This window comes from Mycteria americana, chromosome 7, assembly GCF_035582795.1.
Source record: "Mycteria americana isolate JAX WOST 10 ecotype Jacksonville Zoo and Gardens chromosome 7, USCA_MyAme_1.0, whole genome shotgun sequence".
Lineage (NCBI taxonomy): Eukaryota > Metazoa > Chordata > Aves > Ciconiiformes > Ciconiidae > Mycteria > Mycteria americana.
Window position 1 is genome coordinate 546,831 of NC_134371.1, and position 10,936 is coordinate 557,766.

A 10,936-nucleotide genomic window follows, 5' to 3' on the forward strand; every position below is an offset into this window, starting at 1 on the left:
TGCAGCAGCTGGGCAGTGAGCTGGTGAGCGGGGCTCAGGCGAGGGGGGCTCAGGCGAGGGGGGCTCAGGCGAGGGGGGCTCAGGTGAGTGGGGCGAGGGCGAGGGGGGCGAGGGGGGTGAGGGCGAGGGGGGTGAGGGCGAGGGGGTCTCAGGTGAGGGCGGCTCAGGCGAGCGGGGCTCAGCCCACAGGACCCAGCTTCCAGCTTAGCTGCAGCCCTACACTGCCAGGATTTTTGAAAGAGCAAGTCCGTGACAGAGGGGACGGACATGAAGCTGTTTAACGCCTGTGCGGGTTGAAGAGTTCACGGTGACAGCTGAGATAATGCCGGGCCTGGCCGCGGGCCCGAGCCCTCCCTGCACCGCCAGCCTTCTCCTCCTCCTGCAGCGAGCGCCCAGCTGCCTCACCCCACCATTAACCACGTGTGGCTTCAGCGTGACTTAAAATTAACAGCTATGCACAAAATCGGTACATAATTATTATATATTATGACATGGAAGTACAGTAGGTCTAGAAATAAACTCTGTGCCTTTTTGAATTAACCTGGCGTCTCTCTGAACAGCTAGAAAAAAATTCTTAATATTCGTGGTAGTCAGTCACGTTTTCTTCCTCTTTGTTCTGTTTTGATCAGTAATTGCTTTCAGCACTCCTCATGCACAGCCGCGGGAGGCGGCGTGCTCGGAGCCCCGGCCCCCTTCCCCGGGGCACGCAGTCCTGCTGGCAGCGCAGGGGACCCGAGGGGACACCACCTCCACCGCGGCTCCTCTGGGCAGGTGACGGTGACGCCAATCGCCGCAAGAAGCTCCTCGCATTGCCCTGTACACGACGGGTTCACCCTGTGCGCAGCACCTACCCATTCTGGCACCAGCCGCCCCGTCATCAACCCAGGCCGAGAGGTCCCCCCGCCCCGCGCACCCCCCAGGCAGGCGCCAGCTCCTGCCGCCGCTTTCTTCACTGCGGCACTGGTGGGACGTGTCCATGCCAAAGGTCCCCCTCACCCGCCGCTGGCCCCCAGCTTTTCCCCTTCTCCTTTGACTCCCCGTCTCTGAATGTTTCTCCTCATCGCTCCCCTCCAGTATCATCCTGGTGTGTCTCTGGCCTTCAGCTCGCTCTGCGGGGAGCCATGCAGAGCCCCTGCTCGGGGAGCAGCAGCGGGATGGGGCACACACCCTTGTGGCACCTCTAGAAGCTGGCACAGCACGGTAAGTTTAAAGGCCTTTTCCGAGGAAATCAGGGACAGGTAAAAGGCTCAGCAGAGGATTGCCGTCGACACTTGGCTACCACCAGCGCCAGCTCCAGGCAAAGGAATGGCTGGACGAGGATGCCACCTGCGGAGGGTAGAAGCCTCACGAGCCCTTTTAGCAAACTCCTCCGATGTCCCAGGGCTTTAACTAGAAACTGCGGCTCAGGACGGCTGGAAAGCTGTGCAAGACAGACAGCGCTGCCCACTCGCTCCATCATTCCGAGCCGGGGGCCCGTCTCCCCCGGAGCCCCTGTGCCACGGCTCCCCGCTGCCCCACGGCCCCACCGCCTCCCGCAGCGCAGCGGAGACACGAGAGGTTCAGCTCCCACCACAACGAGGACGAGCTCTGCTACTCGGAGCGATGGCTGAGCTTGCCCAGCATTCAGCCTATACCAGTCTATTGCCTTGCACACAAAAAGTGCAGGATTCGGTCAGCTTTCAGATTTTTTGATTATTTTTTATAACAGTTGTAAAAGAAATCCTTAGGAATACAATCTAAAATACACCGTAGACAAAACTTTTTGGTAGCAAACTTTTAAAGAGATTTTACAGAACTGTTTTAGAGCAATTGTGGAATTACAGTTGAGCTAACTTAGGAAAGAAATATAGATGGAAGGGAAAAAACAGTAGATCCATTCTAATAATAATAAGGTGGGAATGAGAATAAAGGTAAGTTTTAGAGAGATGAGTAATATGTGCCGGAGAGATGAAGGATCGGCACAAGTCCTCTGCACGATCAGAGTTTGTCGGGGTCTTCCGTCGGGGCAGCCCTGGCGCCTGGCAAAGCCATCGCCCGTTGCAGCGGATCGGGGCCGGCTTCGGAAGGGTGCGGAGCTGTGCTGGTCTGTGTTACACAGCTTGCACTCACGGCTCGGAGGCTTTCACAGCCCTGCTACCTCGCTGCTTATGGCTGCAGTGACGCCACTATCACCTCCGGCTATGGGGAGAGAAAGTCCATTGAACCACGCTGCCTCTCTGCTAAACAAAACCCAGAAAGATGCCGCACACCTGAAATGCGAGGGTTTTCCTGACAGCTTCCAAACGATCACTTCATTTCGTGCCTGCGCATCACCCAGTGAATTTCCAAGAGAACAGGTGACAATTATGAATCAAAATATCTGGTGTTTCCTTTGCACACCGCAGAAGCCTCCAGCAGAGCTTTGTGCACGCTGCAGCGGGCGGGAGAACAGTCACTGCGTGACTGGCGTCGGCTAAAAGCTGTGCCATGGGAGGACAGCTGAGTCGCTAGTCCTGACTGCGTGAAACTGTAATGGAAAACACACAGCGCACCAGAACACAGGGACTTCCAGGGACGGTGCGGGCCTGGACCCAAGGTGCTAAGGCAGTCACTGCTTAAATAAGGCACTGTTCAGCAGGACATCTTTTCTGACGCTGTTCCTGAGACCAGAGACCCACGACGTTAGCGTATGAAAGCAGATCTGTCTCCCTGCTTGTTTACACAGACTCTCACATGCGTGAGCGTCAGCGATCACTCCGAGCAGTGGCTCTAAATATCCACAACCAGCACCGCATCCCTCTTTCAGAGAAGTGGTTTGAAACACTCGTCCAGACTTTTCAGCAAGGAGCGGCAATTATCAGAAGGGGAATAGCAACACAAAATTAGAAAAAAGCAAGCTGCGGTGCAAGGGGTAGGCTACCTGAATCTTCAGCTGCATGTCAGAGATTTATCGTGCTCTTAGCGGCGTCTTGGCTAGGTTTCTGCAGGCAGAAGGCCTAGAGACTGGGTATGTTTCAATGGCTGTGTACTTCTCATAGGTTTAGTCTTGAGGTAGCAACTGTAGCCATCTCAGCAACGGCAAGGCCACGTGGTGACGAGCTGGATCGCTTAACAGGCTTCTTCCCTCTTCGTGCATACTTTGAACCCAACCCAGAGACATTTTTTGCTGCCTGATCCTCACTGGGTCCCTGCTAGAGATCAGTCTTGGTTTTGTTCCCTGGCTTCTCTATAATTATAGAGCGTGAAGGGGGTAAATGGGATACAGGATTGCTGCTGGCCAAGTCCCTGAGCTGAAGGCGTGCAGGCAGAGGCAGGGCTGTCCATACCGACTCTCGTGAAGGACGGTATTCGGTGCCTTAATAAGGCTATCATGGTGCAGCCGGAGGATGATTCATGTGCAGCGGTGGACTGAGCTGCCCGCCAAAGCTCTTACGACCACAGGCTGCCCTCCACATCACTCTCTCGGAGGCTGCTGGCCCTAAAGCAAGAAGAGACGAGTAGGAGACGCAGCAGCCTCTGAAAAGCCACACTTCATAGTCTGGGGTAGGATGTGACACAGACCATACTGCGTCAGACCAAGGCCCCTGTTAGTCCGGTGTCCTCTCTCCCAACCCAGCTGCAAGCAGATACCTACAAAACAGTAAGAAAATGGCAAACATATCTGCTCTTTTTCCCCTGCTAATCTTCCAGCCTTTAGTATCTTCAGTTCAGGGGATTTTATAAGCTGGTTGTGGTCTCTTTGGTAATTCCCACTGCTCTGTTCCACTTACTTGTCCATTTTCCCTTGAGTCCCCGAGAAGTTTTTGCATGTTTTTGCAAACGCCCTTTGCAAAGCGTTCTGCAGGGCTAGTGCTGCTGCGTGAGGAATGACCTCCTCTGATTTGTTTTCGCACTATCTAGCACAAGCTCAAGGCCTGACTCCTGCCTGCTGGTGGTCAGCTCATTTTTTATAGGTGAAGCTATAATTTTTTCTAGTTACATCACTTTTCAGTTATATACATTAACTATAATTTCCTGTTGTATTGCCCTGTACTCAGTTTTGCTGGGGTCTTATGCGTTTCTTCACAGTCAACTCTTACTACTGCAATATATTGAAATAAGTGCTAGTAATCTTTAATGCTGTAAGCTGTACTGAGTCAGGAGCTGCTGGAAGTCCTGTTCAGCACTTTCCCTCCAGGGTTAGCAACATCCAAGAGAGTCAAGGCAGGAAACTGGAGGTGGTTACAGCATCACTCATCTCCGTTTAATTTACTGTCAGATGTAAATCAATGCCTTAATCCCACTGTGATAAAAATCTTTATGATCTCTGCAGTGGATAAAGCTGTTTGGTCAGGCCAAGTAGCCAATTTTAAACCAGCCACTATAATCCCTTTTCACCAAAGCAGGTGATTTTGTAATCACTGTATATACTAGATCCCACCAGGAAATCATTATTCTAGAACGTTAGCTGCAACACTAAATTTACTTTGGACTTTGCTAGAATACATGATGGAGTTGTTAGTTTGCTTCATTCTCGCATCTCAAACTGCACTGACACGTAACATACAGAGCTAAGTTTCTTTGCACTGTTACGCGAACAAAAAAGATGACAGTAGCATCTTTTTCAAGAATGATGAGCAAGCATCTTTACTTAGATGAAGACGGGAAGTCTTGTGGTTAGACACCCACTTAGGAGCCACAGGACTTGGCTTGTTTCCAGTACTGAGCAGATTTTTTTTTATATTATCTTTGAGCCCCAGCTTCCCCATTCAGGAATCTTGTGAAGTTCAAGTGATTCATATTTCCTAAATTGATTTCTCCCTTCCTTCTATAACCATTTTGGCTGACTAGGCTTGTTCTTCTTCTCTTGCAACAATTAGGTTTAAATATGAGTCAGCCCGGAAGAAATCAGTAGCACAGGATGCACTAGCTTTTACCCAGAGAATACCCCCAAGTGCATACATTTAAAGAATTAAAGTTTAGTTGCGGTGTTGTGGCACTGTCCACATACAAGGTCAACTTCGCTTTTCTCAGCTGACACAAATCTGTTCCGTTCAGAAAAGCCGGGGACTCGGCAGACAACCGCCGTGACGACGTTCATGTTCCTCTTGGGTAGGGATATGCAAAGCTCCTGTGAAGGAACGACTAACGTGCTCTTCTCCTGGTGTGCTACAGCAGCTTCCCAAGGATCAACGCCTGCGAACAAAAGAGCTCACGAGACAAATACCACGAGCCTCTAGACCCCTCGCTTATTCCCAGGAAACTTTGTTACTGACATTCACAGCGACGAGAACCTCCTTTGCATTCCTCCGGGCACATCTACTGAAGGATATGATTCAGAGGTGGCCTCTTATTGTGGACAGGATGGCATTTCTTAGCTTTCACAATAACCAGACATTAAAACATAGATGACTGTACCACAGCAGCCCTTTTTTCTTGAACGGTAATGATAACGTTTGGCACGTACCTCGCATTTCTAACAAAAAGCCCTCACTGCATTACCCCAGAACAGAGTGCAGCGTGTGCTTCCCCTTCCTCCTGACGGGCCCATTTCCCACCACGCTGCCCAGTGCCGGGCCGGCGCCTGCCGTGCCTCTGGGTACTGCAGGGGGGAACACACCCCAGGAGGCTCCTGGCACCGTGTACCCTCCCCCTCCACATCGGCAGACCTGGGTTAGTGACAAGACACGCAAAAAAACAAGGCCCAAATTCGGCAGACACCCAGTGCAACCGCTGAAGATGTCTGCTTTCAGTAGCTGCATCTGGCTGGCTTTTTTAAGGAACTAAAAATCCTGCCTGGTAGTAAACATCTTAAGTTAGCACACAGCAAAAGAAAAGAAAAAAAAAAAAGAAACCCCAAACATCCATCACCCAGCCAAGTCTTTGGGATGGAAAAATCTTGAAAGCCTAGATGAGATGGACGCAGCATGTCTCCCGCCTGGAGTACCCGGGAGCGTTTGCTGGTAGCATGCCTGATCGTGCACCGCTGGTCGGAGCCGGGGCCAAGCCCACAGCCGTTCCCCCGCCAGCTGCGTGCTCCCTGTCCCTCCTCCGGCTGCGGGAGAAGCAGGTGACGCCTGGGTGGGACAACTGCCAGGCACGAGGAAAGACCACCTGCACCTACGGTCCTTTTCCCAGGCAAGGCGTAGCTGTTCCAGGCGCCAAGCGCTGGCTGCGGCCGGCACGTCCACCGCCGCGCTGTGACTGTTCTCAGGAGCGTGCTACAGCACAGCGGGACTGTGAAAGACAATGAGGCAAGTAAGGTGAACGGCACCAAACTTTCTGGGGGGAAGCAGTTTTGGTGCAATGTTGACCACCCGTACTTCAGAGTCACTCTTTGCAGCGAGGCGACGTGGGCAGGCAGAGCGGCATTCCCGTGTGGATTGTGTCGGTCCCTTTGGTATGCCACCGCTGAAGCACATACGGTGAAGAAAGGGAGACTCGCGACTCAGTCGCAGGGCTGAAAAGGTGGGTTCAGATCCTGCACAGCTTTGACTCGCCATCTGACAGACTCCGTACATTTCCAGTTGCCGAACTCCAGCTTTTCGTATTTCAGCTTTACGAATGCTAGACAGTGTTTTTGCCACATTTCATCTATCAGATTTCTCAGTTTTATCCACTTTCCATCAGAGTACATGAACCCCCTAATTTTGCTGCCTTTCCTCGCTTGTAAGAGGGTGACGAGGAGGTCAGCTTCAGAGAGGCCTTGTGAAGAGGAGGGTGGTAATAGCTGTGAAGTGCCCTGTCTGGTGAAGTCTCAAATGAAAGACAGGCTGGCTGTGCAAGGCATTAGAAAGTCTTTGAAAATGAAGATAATAACAAGGCAGGCCCATAGCTTTTGCTAGCGTGTGAGATTCAGAGTCGCTGCCGCGGAACAGCATTTCCATGCCAGGAACCTGCACCAGCTGCTACAGCCCCAGATCAGCCCTTCAGCTGCTACCAAAGCACGGGCTGTGCTCCAGTTCTTGGACTCCTTCACCTCTGTATCACCAGGATTTCTTCAGCACAGTCATTAACAGCTCACACGTACCTGCCACACCTTCCAGCACACGCCTCCGCATTCCTCGCCCTCTCCAAGACATGCCTTCTTCATGGACTTGCGCTCTCGGAGCTCACGTTCGCCGTCTGTCTTATTCGCGTGGTCCCATGAAGTGCTGCTAAGTTGCGGTCATGGTGAATTCAGCCCACCGTGACCCTGTCCTTGCAAGAACAGATCAAGGGTAGATTATCCTGTCGCCTAACCAGTACTTTTTGGAAGCGTTTTACAACCTACAGAAAGAAAATAAGTGCTGGAAATATCTGATCTGTAGTGGCAGCCTCTGGACCTCACTACACACATAACACAAGCTAACGTCTGTCACTGAATGCATTTTCGTCTGTTCTCCGAGCTGTGGCCGGATCTTGCGAGCTTTCTCCCAGCCTTCTCTCAGCTTATAAAGCTTTTCCCAACATCTCGTACGTGACCAAGGCTCCAGTGCCCAAGTGCTGTGGATACTGCCAGCTCTCGGAGTTCCTGTGACAGACAGCCCTGTCTTCCAGGGGACGCAGCGCCTGGTAGCTCTGAGCGAACAAGCCGGGGGTCACAGCGCCGGCCCTGGGAGGTTCCTGGGCCATGGGCCTTGGCACGGGCCAGCCAAAAAATGATCCCACCTTCCCCCTTCTCGTTGTTCTTCTTACACGGTGCAGCAAATCAAAACCTCAGATCGGCACGACTCCTATTGTTGCTTGATTTGCAGTCTAGAAAAAAAAAAATCAAGCTCCTCATTTCCATGCAGCAAGTGGGAACCAGCAGCAGCTGGCAACTTTCTAGCCTTGGCCAAGGGCAAAGGAAATAGTTAATCTATCCCTCCTTTGAAACACAAATCTCTGCCTCTTACCAGGGCAAGGGAAGGTCTGAGTCCTTGACTAATGTTAAGGCGCTCAGCTTAGGCTGATTTCATTTCCCATTTCTCTGTTCTCGTCTCAAATTTTATGCCTTGATTTTTAGTTTAATCCTTTATTTTTAAGGTTTACCTGGCATCAACTGCTTCTCAAAACTATTCATTCTGTCCATTAATTAGACTTATTGGCTGTTTACCTAACACGTTGCCTGATTATAATGAAAACAGTATTCTGTTCTGGAAAAAGAATCCGAGAAGGGGTATCTCAAGAGGAGCTCGTTAGATTGGTGTGGTAGAGGGGGTGTCCCCAGGCTCTGGGAGGGAAAGGTGTCTCACCGGTTACCCTTGTTTTCTGCCAGTCCCCTTTCTGCACATGCAGGTCCTGCCGACCACTCGACACGAGGGTGATGACAGGGTAAGGTATATATTTTGAGAACTCGTCTGTGGTCAATAAGACGTCGCTGGCAGGTTCACCTCAGCCCCTTCGCAAAGAGCTTCGTTTAGGAGAGGTGCCGGGAGGAGGGATGGAGACGCGGGCAGGAGCCGGGGGCTGTTCGGGCGGAGCAGCCCCTGTGTCGTCCCCGGGAAGGTCTGCAGCCCCGCTGCAGGGCAGGTGCTCCGCAAGCCTTCCCGAGGGAGACCGGCCCGCTGGTGGAAAGGGCTTTTCTCTGGGACTGACCCCAGCCCACGCCTGCTCTCAGGCTGCGGGTTTCTTTTGCCGGTTCACTGCAACGCTGTTTTGATTTAGGAGACTGACACACCTTGAGATGTGATAGCACTTGTCCGATTGCGGCAGAAACTCTTCTGACCACACACCAGGGCAAGGCTTGCCTGCTTTCTCAGTTTTATTTTCTACCCCGAGCTTTGCGGTCTTACATCCATGCTATACTGGCATACACAAAACTGCACTTTAAAAGTGGCCTGTCTGTTTTCATTGAAAAAAATCCCTCCTTCTGGTATTTTTGCTAGCATCAGTCCCCAGAACACAACCCCGAACACGGGGAACATGTTCCCCACTGATGTGCCAGACAAAAGTTCATGGTTTTGTCTTACTGAAAATGAAGTCTTGATTATTCATGCAGTTCCCAATGAGTCACTCCACACCCTTGAATTATTTCTGACAGATGTAAAATGCCTTCTGCTGAATTCCTACTCCAAAGAGCCTTTTGCATGACCGGTTTATCAGTGAATGTGAGCAGACTCATGATTTACAGTGCATCATCATGGCATGTGTAATACTAAACATGATGACTAGGGAAACCAGACCCACCTATTTTTTGCCATAGGCTCACAGCCTCCAAAATCTCCTGGCAGCCGCACAAGAGGCCTTCACGCAGGGCAGGTGTGTGTGCAGGGAGACCCGGTACTACCCTGTGGATCTCAACACACGCAGGTCCAAGAAAACGGATCGGCTGAGGGTATATGAATTCACTGCAGCGATGATGTGGAGACTGAAGTACTAACCTGAAGGCCTGTTTCTGCCACTTTTCACTTTCTTGCTTTCTCTTTGCTGCCAAGAGCGTGCCTACCACTGGCTAAACACTCAGCTGGGGGGGAGCCACGCACGGTCCCGGTCCCTCTGTGGGCAGCGGCGGCCAGACCTTCCAGCCGTGAGCTAGAGCTCAGCTCTGCTCCCTCAGCCTGCCGTGCTGGCCTTGCCTCCTTCAAGCCGGAATCGCACTCGCTGCTGTGTTTACCCACAAACACGGCTGGTACACACCCGGACGCAGTCGGGAGACGCAGATAAACTTTCCTCCGCAGCCTGCAGAAGACAGGCGTAGGCTGCTTCCCAAAGGCTCTACGGCTTCGTCCTGAAACGGGGGATCCCCAGGCTGGCTTGAGGGTTTTCGCAGATCTGCTTTCTCCCACAAAGAAAAGCTCTTTTAGGGGCTCCAGCAGTGAGGGGACCTGCTCCAAACGAGAACCTCCCCCACGCAAGAAGGCAGTCGCGGTAAGGATGCCCTGCGGGTACCAGCAGCTCGGCGCTCCCCCCGTGACCCGGCGCTGCTCTCGGGCGCAGCCCCGCTGCGCCCCGCTCCACCGGGGAGCAGGAACGTACCCACGGTAATTCAACCGACGTCGAGACGGCGCTCACGCTGCGAGGGTCAGCCTGGTCAGGCGCGGTCGCTACCCCGGACACGCCGCTGCCTGTGCTTCGCAAGAAACGGTGTGAGTTCTGGTAACAGGGAGCTCTGCTGAGCAGCTGAGCCTCACCGTCAGAAAGCCTGCAGGCAGCCAAAGGGGCTGAGGCGCTCCCGCTGCTGCCCGCAAGCATCTCCGTGGCATTCCCTCGCAGACGGGCAGTTCTGGCACAATACGAGGCTGAAGATGTTACCCCTGAGAAGTGAGATTTTAGGATGCGATTCCACGTTTTTCTCCTATGGAAATCTCTGTCACTGCAAAACACAGCAGCACCCAAAGCCATGTTAAGCAGTCATTTCAGCAGCTCCAAAATCTATTATTCATCTGGCTAATTAAAAAAAAAACCTCCTCCCTTCTTTTATTCACAGATGGTCATGATGATACCTTTTTGTTCAATAATTAATCATTTTTGTGTCAGGTTTGACTTGTTTTAGGGAGTTAAACTGAGCGTCTCGTTCAAGGAAATCTGTAATTGAGATACAAATCTCTGTGCATCTGGGCATCTGTGAGAGGCTTCAAGATTTGTGCAGATGACTAAGTATATGCTTTTAAACGTATATTTTACTACCTGAAAGGCATCTACGCAGGACGTTAGTAGAGGCCGATCTGTCATCTCCCTGTCTTGTCAGCAGACCCGCTGGATTCTGACAGCTGAACAGAGGCTACTAATTAGAACTGCCAGGTTTTGTCAGACTTTTGTCATACTCCCTCGATAATTCAGTCTCATGCATTTCAAGCAGCTGCAGTGGGAACACGACCAAACCTTTTCATTTCCCCCCTAAATTCCACGCCTCTCTTTCTAAGAAAGAGGATTCATTCCCGCAGCAATGACCCTTTGCATTTGGGGCCAGCGTAACTCAGGGCTGCGGGAGGGAGCGCCCGGGCTTGCGCCGACTCCTCGGGCTGGGAGCAGCTGTGCAAAGGTTCTGGTATTAACTCCCCACCCTCGTGAAGGT

At 52.0% G+C, this 10,936-nt stretch overlaps 1 long non-coding RNA gene across 1 annotated transcript; it reads right to left on the reverse strand.

Annotated features, from left to right (window-relative positions):
- Nucleotides 1-1,722: 1,722 nt before the first annotated feature.
- LOC142412072 (uncharacterized) lies at nt 1,723-9,941 on the reverse strand. Its single transcript, XR_012776362.1, has 3 exons — nt 9,559-9,941; nt 4,970-5,154; nt 1,723-3,609 (listed from the first exon to the last, which is right to left on the reverse strand). It is a non-coding gene; the product is annotated as an uncharacterized LOC142412072 (long non-coding RNA).
- Between the last annotated feature and the right edge of the window lie 995 nt (nt 9,942-10,936).